The sequence below is a fragment of the Diabrotica virgifera genome, chromosome 1, assembly GCF_917563875.1.
Source record: "Diabrotica virgifera virgifera chromosome 1, PGI_DIABVI_V3a".
Taxonomy (NCBI): Eukaryota; Metazoa; Arthropoda; class Insecta; order Coleoptera; family Chrysomelidae; genus Diabrotica; species Diabrotica virgifera.
The window spans coordinates 24,548,969-24,566,451 of NC_065443.1; the positions used below are offsets into that span (position 1 = coordinate 24,548,969).

General features: G+C 32.5%; 1 protein-coding gene across 3 annotated transcripts in view; it reads left to right on the forward strand.

Moving 5' to 3' along the window:
* LOC114324182 (neural-cadherin-like) overlaps positions 1-17,483 on the forward strand; it is a 740,245-nt gene that overhangs the window by 417,775 nt on the left and 304,987 nt on the right. The window lies entirely within an intron of this gene.

A 17,483-nucleotide genomic window follows, 5' to 3' on the forward strand; every position in this document is an offset into this window, starting at 1 on the left:
CTTATCCGCGGGAACTAAAATTGCTTGCTTGGGCTCCAAGCCATTGTACCGAGTCCTAATGGGCTCCGTCCAATGGCTTGACGCTCTAATTTTATGTTGGTTTTTTTTATTTTGTGTGATTTTTTTGGTGGCTTACGCCTTTTTTATGATTTTTTTAATTGTATTGTGGTTTTTTACCTGATCATCTGTCTGGTTTCTTGGATGGTTTCCTGGACTACCTTGGTCACTATGTTGGTGACTAGTTTGACCAGGTATTCTTCGTCTGGGAGGATCGCTGTGGTGGCTTGTTGGTTTTCGCCCTGCGTGACTTTGGCATAGGAGACTCCGTTTGCCTGTTGTCGTCTGTAGATCTGTTGTTGTGGCCTCTGTTGTGGTGGTCTATACCAGGTTGGACTTCTTGGGCATCCTCTGTAGCTTGCGGGGTGGCTTCCTTTGCAGTTTGCGCAGGTTGCCTTTGTTTCCCTGGGTCTTTTACAGGTCTTCGTGTGGTGGTCTTCTCCGCATTTCACGCATTTGGGGTGTTTGTGACACGCGTTCTGCGCATGGTGGAAGCCTTGGCAGTTGAAGCACTGCGTTGGCTCTGTCGCTTTTCTTAGGTCTTCTACCTCTATCTTCATGTGCCTCAGATTGGTGATCAGCTTAGCCTTTTCTACGTCCTCACGATTCAGAGTCAGTACGAACATCGGTAACTGCCTTTTGGGACCGACTCTTGTGGTCATATTCTTGGCTGCTTGGCAGACTATTTGGTGTCTTGCTTCCATCTCTTCTTGGATTTCCTCCTCGGTGGTATTTGAGGGCAATCCTTTTAAAACCACTTTGGGTTTTTTATCCTCGTCTACTGGGAAGGCTACCCATTGTAGCCATTTGTCCTTGTGTGCCTTTGCGTATTCTTCTATTACCCTCACCATTTTCTTGTAATCTTCTAGGTTTTTCGTCTGGATGAGTGTTTCTTTACCGCTCCTGGAGATTTTGTTAGTCGTATAGACTTTTAGTCTTTGGGCTATGGTGAGGATAGCCCCTGTCTCATTCACGCTCTGTAATTTAATTACAGGCGGCTGTCTGTGAGGTGTTGCCTGTTGTTCGGGCAGCACGGTGGTATCTTCGTTTGTTATCATGTCCTCTGTCTCCGAATCGTCAGATCGACCCAAGGCTGGCGTCTCACTATCTGTGCTTAATCGTCGTGTCAGTGGTGGGAAGTCTTCTTTTGCCCTTGGTTTTTTAATCGGCGGTGGCTTATCGGTCGCTGGGTTTTTTACCTTCGGTTTGGGCTTTGCCTGTTGTTGGCGTTCTAGCATCAGGTTTTTCTGGGCTTCTCGTAGCTCTTTGGTCAGTTCGTTCATCTGGCTCTTCATCTTCATCATTGATTCTTGTAGTTCCGCTCTTTCGGTCTTTTGTCGGGCTATTTCTTCGTCCTTTTCCTTCAATTGCTTCGTGTGCAGGTCTTTCATCCTACTCAGGTCTTCTGTTAATCGCTTTCTGTTTTCTTTTTCCTTTTCTAGTAGCATCTCGGTTGACTTTAGGATGATTTTGTCTGCCGCGCTTGTCATCTTCGTAGCTTTTCTTTCCCAATCCTCTATTGAGTATTCTTTGGATTTCATCTCGGTATCTTCTTCGGTTTCCTCTTTGCTTTCATCGGTTTGTTGTTCCTGAAAAAGTCTAAGATCCACTTTGCGTGGATCTTCATGTGTTGGCGGAGTGGCCATAGGGGGGGGGTGATCGAGACTTAGCTCGATCAATCGTCTGGGGGGGAGAATCCCTAATCTTGGCGAACCTTTTTTTCCGCCGACTGGCCCGACGCCAGCTCGGCTTCAGGGTTGGTTTCCCTACCCCTATCGCGGTTGTTCACGTACCCAGACAGAACTGGGTACGGGATCCTCTTGATGTTCTCGTTTTTACTGACCTAGGGGCCGGGGCTGCCCGATGTAGATTCCATAGAACTACACCTTGCAGTGTCTACCCTTACGGAGGCACAGTAAAAATCCCGTAGCGGGCTCCCGTCGAGCCCGCTTTGCTTCTTCTGCTAACCGATCTCTAGCTGTGGCGTCTCAGAGAATCCAATAAAATCAAATTCCCTAAGTTTCACCACATCCAGTCGATCGGCCTTTGCCTCTCCTTCTTGCCTAAGGCTTAGAAGTGCACGATTTCGCTATCACGCTTACATTCGTGATGGAATGAAAATTCCTGCTAGTCGTACAACCTCTTCCACCGTTGGCTCCTCGTCGTCTTCTCGCCTCGGAGAGTGAAAACGCTCAACTGTTACCTCGCTTACATTCGAAGTAGGACTAATAAGTCCCCAGCCGAACAATCCCCACTACTCGTTGGCTTCTCTTCGCTGCTTCTCTGCTCCGCTCCGCTCGCACGCGTGTTACTAGTCTAGTGGTCGGCACTAGACTTGAAACTTACTTACTGAAAGTGATTATTCTCCTTCTGTTCTCTTTTTAAATACGCTCTTGGCTGCTTTACTTGGATGCCTCGGAGTAGAAGTGGAAATGACTGGGGTTGCGCAGGTATCAGAACGCGTGCGGTTCTCAGCTGTCGATTTGCTGAAGGCATATCATTACAGTATTTCCTTTTTGAGTGAATGGCTGCAATGTTTTTGGGTGAATCGACTAACACGACAGAACTATTGCCGGTTCCAAGCCCGAATAAATGAAAAGGGGGTCTAGTGCCAGATTAGCATGAAGATGCTCAGAATAGATTTATTTTTGTATTGTGCAGTTAAATGCTCCGTATTATTTTTTCGGGGTTTTCTTTAAATGATTTTGATTCTAAATTTTAATGGTGGATGAGTATTTCCATAATGACTAGAACTGATTTAAAAAATGTCTTATAAAAGTATGTTCTTCATCACCATATTATACAATTCTCTTCCATGTTACTTAACCTGAAAATTTTTTGCTCAATTAGAAATCCAATGAAATCAATTAATTTGTGGTCATCTGATTGAATACAACCAATAAAACCAACATTATACTGAAAACAGATCCCATGGGCTGTTTTCACTCAATCATGTAGCTATGGATACCTACATTTCGTTTCATTTCGATTTTGACATTTCAAATATTCAATATTTCAAAATGTCACGATTTGGTTGTAATACTGATGAGAATATTAATGAAATTATCGAATCAAATATACCAAAGAATACTGTTTACAGTAAAAAATTTGTATGGAAAGAACATATTTGTATAAGAACATCATAATAAAATTATTAACAGCATGCGTAGTGGAAATACATCTTCATCAGTTATAGAAACTAACATGTCTGGATCTTCATTAAATTTTTCTAATTGTTCCTTTGTTAATTGCACATTTAAATAAATTGTTTCTGCTCTGTATTTTTTTTTTTTTCATAACCAGCAAAAAATTTTCTATCCGAATAACCCTCGAACATTGATAAATGCTCAAAAATTTTTTAACAACTTTCTCAAGCTTGTTGCTTACAGGCAACAGACCTCCGCCTACGGCGTCGGTCTGTTTCCAAGCAACAAGCTTTCGAAATTTGTTATAAAATTTTTTCGAACAATTATCAATGTCCTTGGGTTATTACTACTGAAAATTTTTTGCTCAATTAGAAATCCAATGAAATCAATTAATTTGTGGTCATCTGATTGAATACAACCAATAAAACCAACATTATACTGAAAACAGATCCCATGGGCTGTTTTCACTCAATCATGTAGCTATGGATACCTACATTTCGTTTCATTTCGATTTTGACATTTCAAATATTCAATATTTCAAAATGTCACGATTTGGTTGTAATACTGATGAGAATATTAATGAAATTATCGAATCAAATATACCAAAGAATACTGTTTACAGTAAAAATTTTGTATGGAAAGAACATATTTGTATAAGAACATCATAATAAAATTATTAACAGTAAGTGGAAATACATCTTCATCAGTTATAGAAACTAACATGTCTGGATCTTCATTAAATTTTTCTAATTGTTTCTTTGTTAATTGCACATTTAAATAAATTGTTTCTGCTCTGTATTTTTTTTTTCATAACCAGCAAAAAATTTTCTATCCGAATAACCCTAGAACATTGATAAATGCTCAAAAATTTTTTAACAACTTTCTCAAGCTTGTTGCTTACAGGCAACAGACCTCCGCCTACGGCGTCGGTCTGTTTCCAAGCAACAAGCTTTCAAAATCTGTTATAAAATTTTTTCGAACAATTATCAATGTCCTTGGGTTATTACTACTGAAAATAAAATTGAATACAATTGAGACATTTATCCCCAAAAACTCGAAAGTACAAGCAGGTTATAATAAGAGCCTACCCTTTTTCACATTATACTTACTGATTATCGATTGCCGAACTCCAACTTTTACCCAAAAATCTCCAAATTGCTCCCCTTCTCTAATAAATCTACTCGAAGAACTAAATATGGCAAAAGCGGCGAATAACTTAGACCTTGCGATTAGCAAGAGGGATTAAAGGCTTAAATTTAGCTACGCCATTTTCATTTCTTCTACGCTACTTGTTGTCGACAATTTCAACGAGTAAATGATTTAAGTTTAAAGTTGTTGACACGGGTTTATATAGAAAGGAATTAAATTTATTATAATTTAAAATAAAGGCGTATACATAATGACTGCAATGTTCACAAAAGATGCTGAATTATGTTGGGTCAATAATAACAAATATGTCGATTTTCTTAGTAGATAGACGAATATTAGTGTTACTATTTTACAAGAAATGGTGAAGATGTAAATTGCATTTTACTATTTTTTGGTTTTTTTGGTTTAAATATTCTTTTAAGGTTGTCTTAGTTTGTAGTTTTTAATTTTGTTTTGTTTTTTATCGATTATTCTTATATTACTGTCTGTCTCGTAAATTAAATCTATAAAATGAATTAAAAATTGTAAAATTCCCTCGACTTCCTTTTCTCATCATCCGTTAAGTCTTGCATTTTTAGAAGCCTCGGAGGTGTGACCAGAGAATGGTTCCAATGTTTTTAATCTGGTGGGATGTAGAGTAATATTTTTGGTATTATTTTATGTGCTATTAAATTGAAAACGTAACCTTTTTTAATTAATGTTTAGGTTATCCATTTCAATTTAAACATGTTTAAAATAGTATAAAGACTGCACAAAATATGAATTAACATTAGATATTTATTAGTGAATAATAAAATGTGTACTATAATAATATACACTGCGGTGCAAAAAATCGATCCACTAAAAATTTGGTAATTTTGGATGTTTTGAATTTCCTAAACCTGTTGTCCGATTTAAGTGATTTTTTACCACGTTATAGCCTTATCCATTGACAATATCGATGTAATAATATTGTTGCTAGACAGTTAAACTGTCATTGTATACCGGGTGTACGAATCAAACTGTGTTTTTTTCTCAAAGTTCGCATTACCCTGTGGACTATTCTGGCATTTATAAAATACTGAAATTAAAACCCAACTATAGCTTCAGCTTTTCCTACCATTTTGTCTTTCGATTCATTCGCTTATGTTGGATAATAAAAAAGTTAGGTACTTTAACAACTGGCCATGTTCGTCATCAGTACAGGGTGTGTCTAAATAAGTGCGACAAACTTTAAGGGGTAATTTTACATGAGAAAATAATGACAACTTGTTTTATAATTATATGTCTGCAAACGCTTCGTTTCCGAGATACGGGATGTTAAATTTTTTTTACAAACTGATGATTTATTTATTGCTTTAAAACCAGTTGAGATATGCAGATCAAATTCGGTGGGTTTTGAAACGTAGTTATTCCACATTTTTTGACATACAATTAAGAATTTTATTTTCACCATTGGCGTGCGTACGGGTTAGAAATAAATTAACTTCGCTAATACAAAAAGCAAAATTTCGATATTACCAACAGCAAATTGAGAGCAACGAAGGCAACTGTCAAAGTCTATGGAAAGTGGTACAACAAATTACCAAGACGAAAAAACGAGATGAAGGAATTGACAGTATAAAGCAAGCAAACACAAACAAATTATTAAGCGAAAAGTTGGATATTACTAATGAATTCAATAAACATTTTAGTGAAATCGGTAAAAAACTGGCAACTAAAATACATCAAGATCATGAATACATTTCTAACAGACATACTGTCTCTAATTCTTTTGTATTTGCACCGATTACAAGTGATGAAATAAAAAATATAATATTCGGATTAAAAAATGGTAAAGCAGTCGGTATTGACAATATAAAAGCAGAAACAATTAAAAGTATTTCTGATTATATCACTGAACCTTTGACATACATACTGAATAAATGTGTGGACAGTTCTATTTATCCTTCAGCTTTTAAGCATGCTATTGTGACTCCAGTATATAAAAAAGGAAACTCGACTGATATGAATAACTATCGACCTATATCTCTCATTACCCACATTTCAAAAATATTTGAAAATGTAATCAAAACTAGATTAGTATCTTACCTAGGAAAGTACAAAATACTTTCAGAAAAACAATTTGGTTTTAGGGAAAATACATCCACACAAGACGCCATTCTTTCACTAACCTCAAAAATAAATAAATCTCTTAATGAAAGTAAGCCGTGTTTGTGCATATTTATAGATCTATCAAAAGCTTTTGACACAGTTAGTCATCATTTACTTTTGCAAGCTATGGAAGATATTGGTATACGAAATAAATCACTAAAACTGTTTGATAGTTATCTAACTAACAGACAACAAACTGTAAAAATAAGCGATGTAGAGAGTAATCCACGTATTATTGATTATGGAGTTCCACAAGGTTCAATACTTGGTCCTATCCTGTTTAATATATATATAAATGGTTTATTTTCATTGGAATCTACTGGAAGCATTATCGGCTTTGCAGATGACACCGTAATATTCTATAATGCTACCAATTGGGAAGAACTAAAACATACAGCTGAAATTGACTTTCTAAAAATTAAAAAATGGTTGTACTATAAATTATTAACAGTCAACCTAAGTAAAACCAATTATCTACCATTTAGTTGCTATTCTTCGGGTGCTCCTCAATTTAACCACTTATGTATTACACAATCAATGTCCATTGCACCTGAAAAGAAAATGAAATATTTAGGGATTATTATAGACCCCCACATGAAATGGGATCTACATATAAAGTATTTAATAAATAAATTAAGAGTAATACTGTACAAATTTAGAAAACTAAAACAACTGGTACCTACCAATCACTTGAAAACTTTATATTTTGCATTGGTTGAAACTCATCTGCGATATGGAATTTTAGTATGGGGTTCAACTTATAAAACACATATCACCTCCCTAGAAATTATGTAAAGAAAATTTCTTAAATTAATCTTGTCCAGAAGTACAGTGTATGCATCTGATAGTCTATATACTGAAATGAAAATTTTGGATGTAAGGCAGTTATACTATCTGTGTTCTGGCATCAGGTATTATTCAAATAAAAGTTTAGATGCACTACCAACACACCAATATAATACTCGTCAAAGAGACCATTTTATTGTTCCTCTTATGAATAAAACTAGTACACAAAAATCGTATACCTACATGGCTCCCAAACTATATAATACTATTCCGGACTATATTAGGTACATTGTTAATTTATATAGTTTTAAACACCAATTGAAAATATTTCTTTTGAATACAGACAGATCAATTATACACAACTACTTTGATATATTATAATGATCCATTGGTAGATTGAATTGTTAGATTTAAATGTTTTTGTTACCTATTATTATATTATTAGACATTAATATTTTTAACTTAAATTGATTTTTATAAATTTTATATTGTACATATTGTTGAATTTACATTTCCCTCGAATTAAATAATCTATATTATTTTAATTTCAAATTTTTATACATAGTTTTATAGATTATAAATTATACCTATTTATATTATTATGTAACCGAAACAAGTGTGTAGACACTTATCGGTATATGTACTACTTTATTCAAATATTTTATTTATATATGTATACAAAGCTGTAATTTTTTTTTGAATAAAGTTCATTCATTCAATATTATCGGTCATAATACCCGTTTGCACCACTGGTGAATATTAAATTCTTAATTGTATGTCAAAAAATGTGCAATAACTACGTCTTAAAACCCACCAAATTTGATTTGCACATCTCAACTGGTTTTAAAGCAATAAGTAAATCATCAGTTTTGTAAAAAAAACATTGAACATCCCGTATCTCGGAAACGAAGCGTTTGTGGACATATGATTATAAAGCAAATTGTCATTATTTTCTCATGTACAATAAACCCCTTAAAGTTTTGTGCAAATATTTAAAAAACACCCTGTACTGATGACGAACATGGCCAGTTGTTAAAGTACCTAATTTTTTTATTATCCAACATAAGCGAATGAATCGAAAGAAAAAATGTTAAGAAAACCTGAGGCTATGAGTTTTAATTTCAGTATTTTATAAATGCCAGAAGAGTCCACAGGGTGATGCGAACTTTGAGAAAAAAAACACAGTTTGATTCGTACACCCGGTATACACTGATAGCTTGACTGGCTAGCAACAATATTATTACAGAGATATTGTCAATGAATAAGGCTATAACGTGGTAAAAAATCACTTAAATCGGACAACAGGTTTAGGAAATTTGTAACATCAAAAATGACCAAATTTTTAGTGGATCGATTTTTTTGCACTGCAGTGTATAACCATCAGATCTTAAATATTAAACCCTATCTCGTAACTCAATTCACTCTCTTGGATTTTATATAAACTTTCTAGCTAAAAAGGAACATTATTTGAATTTTCTTAAAATATGAGAACAATGTACTCATAATATTTCAATATGTTGATCAGATTTAATGGATAAAAGGGGGCCCTATCCTAACTGTCCTATCTGTCCAAACTGAGACACAAATGGGGGCTCCAAACTATTATTTCGAGGGTCCTCGATATGAGGATAATGGAATGAATGGGGAGAAACTTAAATTAAGAAGGGATGAACTTGAACTTGGGACAAATTGGGATTCACAACGGGCTAAAAATGACACCTGAATTAGGGGAAGCCTGAATTCCCCATGAGACCCTAATCAGATGAGAAAATACCAAATAAAATATATAAAACAATAAGTACAATAAATACCACAAATAATCAAAATCAAACCCGTACCATTATCTTAGCGAGCGGCATACCGAAGCAATATCCTACATCGCATGTGGCATGCATTGCAAAAAGATACGCACTGAGTGTCACATCTGGTTTTCGGTGAATTTTCGGTGGAATTTCGTTCACCGAAACCCAGATGTGACACTCAGTGCGTATCTTTCCGCAATGTATGTTATGCGATGTAGGGATATTGCTTTGGCTTGTGAGCTCCCTTAATGTACAGGGTGTAACAAAAATACAGGTCATAAATTTAATCGCATATTCTGGGACCAAAAATAGTTCAATTGAACCTAACTTACCTTAGTACAAATGTGCACGGAAAAAAAGTTACAGCCCTTTGAAGTTTCAAAATGAAAATCGATTTTTTCCAATATATCGAAAACTATTAGATATTTTTTATTGAAAATGGACATGTGGTATTCTTATGGCAGTAGTATTTTAAGAAAAAATTATAATTTGGTCACCCCATAACAATTTTATGGGGGTTTGGTTCCTTTAAACCCCCCCAAACTTTTGTGTACGTTCCAATTTAATTATTATTGTAGAGCCATTAGTTAAACACAAGTTTTTAAAAACTTTTTTGTCTCTTAGTACTTTTTTCAAAAGTCAGTTTTTATCGAGATATTTAAATATTTGTCAAATCCACCACATATTTGTATATGGTAAAGTACGGTTATGGAGACTTGGCAATAATATGAAAATTTATTTATGATTTACATTTTTAAGTATACTTTGAACCATATTAAAAAAGAAGCAACATCTCGATAAAAGATGCTATATCAAAAAAAATACAATAAGGCAAAAAAGTTTTAAAAACACTGTGTTTAACTAATGGTACCTCAGTAATAGTTTAATTGGAACGTACACAAACATTTGGGGGGTTTAAAGGAACAAAACCCTCATAAAATTTTTATGTTAACATATTAAAAAAGAAGCCGCAACTCGATAAAAACTGCCTTATCGAAAAAATACTAAGAGGCAAAAAAGTTTTAAAAATATTGAATTTAACTAATGGCACCACAATAATCATTTATTTGGAACGGACACAAACGGGGTTTAAGGGAACAACACCCCCATAAAATTTTTATGGGGTGCACAAATTTCACTATAATTTTTCTTCAAGATTTTCTTTCCATAAGAATGCTACATGTCCATTTTCAACAAAAAACCTCTAATAGTTTTCGATATATTAAAAAAAATCGATTTTCATTTTGTAACTTCAAAGGGCTGTAACTTCTTTTGTGTGCATATTTGTACTAAGGTAAGTTAGGTTCATTCGAACTATTTTTGGTCCCAGAATATGTGGTTTAATTTATGACCTGTATTTTTGTTACACCCTGTACATCGGAACAAATTATAATTGAAAATGTATGCGTTTTTATAGGAAAATATTTAAATAAGAAAAATACCGTTACTTATTGTTTTCTGTGTGGTCGAAATAGATGAAACTTTACTTGCCTAACGGGATATTTTTCGGTATATTCTTTAAAGGAGTTGTGTAGAGTAAAATAATCCTAACCGCATTTTTGTGGCTTTTTGAAGTGACTAGTGTGAATATTTGCAAACAGAAGCCATAACGTTAAGTTGGTCAAAGCAGCTATTAAGTTGGTATGAGAGTAATTTTATTAGCACGTCTAAAATTATTTCTTGAAAACCTTTTACAAAAAATAAAGTTATATACATACTTCTTCACCTATTTCTTGACAGCAAAATCGAAGGCAACAAATGCATAGGAAGGAATAAACTGTCCTGGTTGATAAATTTGGAAGATTTTACAGATTTGACACAACAACAACAACAAACAATGTTATAAATCAAGCAGTCGCCGACATTTGCAGGGACGTCACACTCAAAGAATAAGAAGAAGATTCATAACTCATAGCATACAAAAATACAGTAATAATTCCTGTGGCAATACTATAGTTCTACATGCAATAAAACTAAAGACATATCTAATCGATTACATCTTTTCATAAGTAGGAAACTCCCCAAAAAAAATTAAACGACGTGCTTATTACAACAGCATGTCACAAAGTTTCCTCGCCTTTGTTTTAAACATTAATGAACTTAAAACTTACTACTTGGATTCTCAAATAACCACTTTACACAAAGAGTTGTCAACAGCTTTCCAACTTAAACCATTTACTTATGAAAACCGTTGACGGCAAGAGTTGAAGAAACGAAAACGGGGCAAGTGGATTCAGGCTTTTAATCTCACGACCTAATCGTACGGTTTAAGCCATTCTCCTCGTTGGCGATATTTAGTTCGGTAAGCAGATTCATTGCATGAAAAGGCAAGATGTTTAATGACGAGAGAGTTGGAGTTTGAGTACGGGAATGAGTAATTGGAAAGATAAAAATTAACAAGATTTGTTTGATATTTATTAGGTTAGGTGAGGTTATGAAATTACAGGTAAATGTAAAAACAGAAGAATAAGTAAACTTGTTAATGACAATGGAGAGATAATCGTGGACAAAGAGAGTATCAATGATACCTGGAAAAATTACATACGAAATTTATTTTTTGATGAGAGGGAGAACCAGTCCCCAATACATACGGAAACAGGACCACCTATACTAGTGGCAGAAATAAGAACAGCCATAATATCACTAAAAGAAGGTAGAGCTCCAGGACTAGACAGAGTACAATCTGAATTTCTTAAACTGCTTGATGATGAATCTTTAAGAATACTATGTAAAATCTTCAGTAATATCTATGACACAGGCAATATCCCAAAAGATTGGCTAGTTTCAGAATTTATTACCTTACCGAAGAAACAGGGGGCAAAAAAGTGCGGAGAATATAGGCTAATAAATCTAATGAGCCATACATTAAAACTTTTTCTTAAAATTATACATCGTAGAATATACAAGCTATGCAAAGAGAGAATACAAGACACACAGTTTGGATACATGAAAGGCGTAGGTACACGAGATGCACTGTTTAGTCTACAGGTATTATTTCAAAGATGCAGAGTTATGACTTGCGATATTTACACCTGCTTTGTGGACTACCAAAAAGCATTTGATACAGTTCAACACCGAAAAATGATGGATGTTCTAACAAAAGTCCAAATGGATTATAAAGATCGGCGTATAATACAAAATTTATACTGGAACCAATCAGCCACAATAAGAACGAATCTTGGAGAAGAACTGACTGAAGCGATCCAGATTCTGCGAGGCGTTAGACAAGGTTGTATACCGTCACCTATATTATTTAATCTATATTCAGAGGAAATATTTAGTGAAGCTCTGGAAAATTGCGAACATGGAATACTTCTAAATGGAGAACGCCTAAGCAACATCCGCTATGCAGACGACACCGTTATTTTTGCAGACAGTTTGAACAGTTTACAGCAACTAATAAACAAAGTAAATGAAGTATGTGAAAGATTTGGACTTCAAGTAAATATAACAAAAACTAAATTTATGATCATCAGCAAAAATAAAATTAGAGACGCCCAACTACTTATCAATAATACTCCAGTGGACCGAGTAAAACAGTATAACTATCTTGGAACAATAGTAAATGAACAATGGGATCACTCACAGGAAATAAAATGTAGAATAGAGAAGGCTAGTAGGAGTGCATTCAATAACATGGCCAAACTCTTTAAAAGCCACAACCTTAATCTGGAGATAAAAGTAAGGCTACTACGATGTTATATCTTCTCAATATTGTATTACGGAGTTGAATCCTGGACACTAAGTGAACAATGGAGAAAAAACTTGAAGCCTTCGAGATGTGGCCATACAGGCGAATCCTAAGGATATCATGGACGGACAAGGTAACCAACGAGACCGTATTACGAAGAGTGGGCAAAGAAAGAGACGTGATGTATACCATTAAAAGGAGAAAGTTAGAATATCTCGGACACATAATGAGAAACGGCACCAAATACAGATTACTGAAGGTAATCCTTCAAGGTAAAGTATTCGGAAAGCGAGGAATTGGGAGAAGAAAAATATCATGGTTAAAGAACCTGAGGAAATGGTTCTCCACAACAACAACTATCTATTTAAAGCATCAGTTAGTAAGATAATTATAGCCAGAATGATCGCCAGTATTCGAAACGAATAGGCACTAAAAGAAGAAGAAGATGTGTAATAGTAATTGAAGTAAGTAATTGAGTTATATTTTTTTGCAAATTTAAAGCTTTATTTACTTAGTTTTTGTATCAAAATTTACACAAAATAGATGGAGGACGTCCCACTGAACTAAAAAATTAGAAAACTACGGTGAAACAAGGAATAGGAAACGAACTGGGAATATATTAGGTATATAGTTTGGGCTGATTATCGGAGAATAGGCCATTTTTGGGAAAAGTTATTTACCAGCAATTTTATTGCTGGAATCGAATTAGAAGATCCTATATATTAATAATATATGTATGCAAAGTCCTCAGATAGTGTGCTACTTTTTTATAAACAAAATGGCGCCCGAAAATCGTGTTTTTTTCAATTATTGCTCTAGAACTCCGAAGAATTTAATTTTACAACAAAAACACTCAAATAAAAATTCACCGTGATTAAATTCTGCATAGAGACGTGTTTTTGCCGATCTGCTCCGACGAAAATTTTCCTCGGAAAATGCGGGTTTTCCCAACAAAATCTTTTATTTTCAAATAAAGTTTTAGATAAGTAATTATTTAGCAATAATTAAATAATTTGGTGACTTAAAAGCCTTCTTGGTTTAGATTATAGTTCCAGAAGCTGGTGAAAATTAAACGAATATTTTAGCAACAATTCAATTGTTAATTAATAATTTACGGTCGCAATAATAACCAAAATAATTATGATACACTGATCAAACTTTGAAATCTTATAAAGATGAGATGCCTATTTAACATATTTTGTCGAAAAAATATAAATTTTTTATTTTTTTGCATAATCTTTAAATGTTTAAAAAAAATAGTTATAAACAAATTAACGTTTCTCAGAAAGTTTTTATTATATTATAATTTTAAAAAATAGCTAAAATGCGCATTTCAAATATCTTGAAAATGAATGCTTTAAAACTTTTTTGCAACCATTTGCAAAAAAGTTATGAAACAGCAAATTAACCATACGATTACTACGGTGTTAATAATTTTTTTTAATTCTTTTAAAGCGTAGAAATGAGTTTAAAGTACAAGCTAATTATTTATAAAACCATATCGATTATCAGCTTAATGGTTATATTTTAATTAAAGATTATAAATATATTTTTTTGTAATTTACACGCGCGAAAGTAGAATAATACAGTACCGTAGCTACCCGCCCACATACACAACTCGTGCGAGTTTAAGCGTGTCAGTCGCTCCGAGTGAACATTTTATCTGCGGCTCTGTATCAAGCCTACTTTCGCGCTAAAAATTACAAAAAAAAAAGTATTTTTAATCTTTGATTAAAATATAACCATTGCACTAATTTTTGACATTATTTGTGAGTAATTAGATTGTACCATAGACTCACTTTTAAGCTTTGAAACAATTAAAACAAATTATAAACAATGGAGATATCGTATATTTATTTTGCTGTTTCCTAACTTTTTTGCAAATGGTTGGAAAGATTTTTTAAAGTATTCATTTTCAAGACCTATGAAATACGCATTTTAAGTATTTTTTAAAATTAGAATATAGTAAACAATTTCTAAGAAATGTTAATTTGTTTATAACAATTTTTTTTAAACATTTAAAGATTATGCAAAAAAATGAAAAATTTATATTTTGTCGACAAAATATTAAATAGACATCACACCTTTATAATCTTTCTAAGTTTGATAAATGTCTCGTGATTATTTTGGTTGTTATTGCGACTGTAAATTGTTAATTAACAATTGAATTGTTGCTAAAATATTCGTTTCATTTTAACTGGCTTCTGAATTTATAATCTATACCAAGAAAGCTTTTATTTCACTAAGCTATATAATTATTGATAAACAATTACTGGCCCAAAAAATTTATTTGAAAATTCGAGATTTTGTTGGGAAAAACCACATTTTCCGAGGAAAATTTTCGTCGGAGCAAATCGGGAAAAACATGCCTCTATGTAGAATTAAATTGGGGTGAATTTTTATTTGAGTATTTTTGGTGTAAAGTTAAAATCGTCGGAGTTATAGAGCAATAATTGAAAAAAATACGATTTGTCGGCGCCATTTTGTTTATAAAAAAAGTAGCACACTATCTGTGGACTTTGCATACCTACACCGAGAGAAAAAAATTCTCGACATAAAGAAAGTTTATTAATATTTAAGAAAGATCGACTTGGCATATTGCCTAAGAAATATATCTTTGTATGTAAGATATAATTTTCTAAAATATTTCAAATAAATTCTACTATAGCCAAAGAAATATATCTTAAACATGATTGAACTATCACTTTCTGGCAAACTTCAAACCCATTTATCAGAAAGAAATTAGACTTAATGTTAATTAATTTTATTAGTCATAAAAATATATTTTCTACACATAACAAAACTATTCTTTCTGAGCAATAATATTTCTTAGTAAGGAATATTATTATTTTACTATTAATAATTAATGTATTTATTGTTAAGAAATATATTTCGCAGAGATAAACGTATATTTAGAGTTAAGTTAATATTTCTTGAAAATAAAGTGATATTACATACGGCAAAAGAAATCATTGTGTGAAGGTAAAATCATTACTTATTAATAAAACAAGATATAAAACGTTATTATTACATACAAATATTTTCTCCACTCTTAAACCACTGGCTTCTACACAACAATAAAAGGATGGAGAGGCAAATCCAACTTCTTCAAATTTTCATTCTTTTATTAATAGCACTTTGTATATCAGCAATTCACTAAAACAAAATCGTTATATAGAAAGAGTAAACTTACTTTAATAATTTTTTTTTATAAAGACATAGATATTTATTTTAACAAATTTAGGAAATAAAAAAAGACAAATACACGGCCCCACATAAGAACTATTAATACTAATAATAATCAATCATATTTAGTTCAAACATGGCATTATTTAACCTGCACGTCTTTGTTTATTTTTTTCTTTTTGTTAATGAAGTATTAATTATTTATCTGTATAATATTAAGTCACACAATAAACATTGTTTAGCTAAAACAAGAGGGAAAATGCAAACAATGTAAAACATTGAAGCAGACATAATAATATGTAATTTTCTTAATTTTTATAATCTAAAAGAGACAGCATACCTAATCATTAAGAAATTTTATTACGGTAAAGTATTATTAGTTTACCTCTAAGTCATTTAATACATATTAACTAATTCACGGTTTTCGGCAATAACATTTCTTAACCCTAAACATATATTTCTTTTAGACTAACTGATTTCTTTATCTCAAATAAATTAAAAGAAAACATCCTTAGCGTTGCACCCGCCATGTTTAATATAGCGTTGTATTGTATATTTTTATAGAAGACGATACATTCAAGAAACACATTATACACATTTGATACATTATGATACATAAGTATACACATTTTTAAAAAGGTACTTACATGTATGAAGTTCTACCATTTTTGGAAGGCCCCGCAGTTGGTTAATAACTCCTTTCTTAATATTGTTCTGAAGCTATATATTATATCATTCTGTCCCAGCTTTAAATTGTGGCATATTTCCCAGTTAGAATAATAAGCTCCTTTATTTCAGAGTCGTCCATCATTACACCTAAAAAACATATAAAGATACTATTATGTTTCTTTTTTAACCATTCGGATACGCAACAATATTATTATTACATCTTAAATTATTCAATTTACTTTTATTTAATACCTATATATGTACGTACCTTCAAAATATCCGTTAATTTGTAAAGAACACCAATAAATCAAAAATTCATCTATATGAACATGAACATATCACGCCATCTTGACAAACACTGACGACTAAATCATAAATAGTTAATCTGCGCAATTCTTTTGTGGAAGAAAATCTCTTTGCAAGTAACATTTCGGCATTAATGACAAAATTTTTATTTTATAACCACAGTTACTACAGAGGGTATTTCTGAAGAATTATTTCTTGTGGTTTAAAATATTTATTTGACTGCAAGAAAATTTCTTTTTCACAAATATAAATATGGATTAACTTAACATTATATTTCTTATACTACAAAATATTTGTAGTTTTCAATTTAAGAAATAAAAACTTTAGGATAAGAAAATTAAATGTAACAATTAATGCATTTCTTAGTATTGAAGAAATTATCTGTAAGAAATTATTGAGTTGTGTTTAAAAAACTCGTTTCTTCATATGTGAACCGGTATGTTTAAGTTAATAGGATATGTTAACTTTTAAGAAATATTGCTCAAAGAAATCGGTGTTTTAGGAGAAAAGAAATTGTTCTCTCGGTGTATATTAATAATATATAGGATCTGATAATTC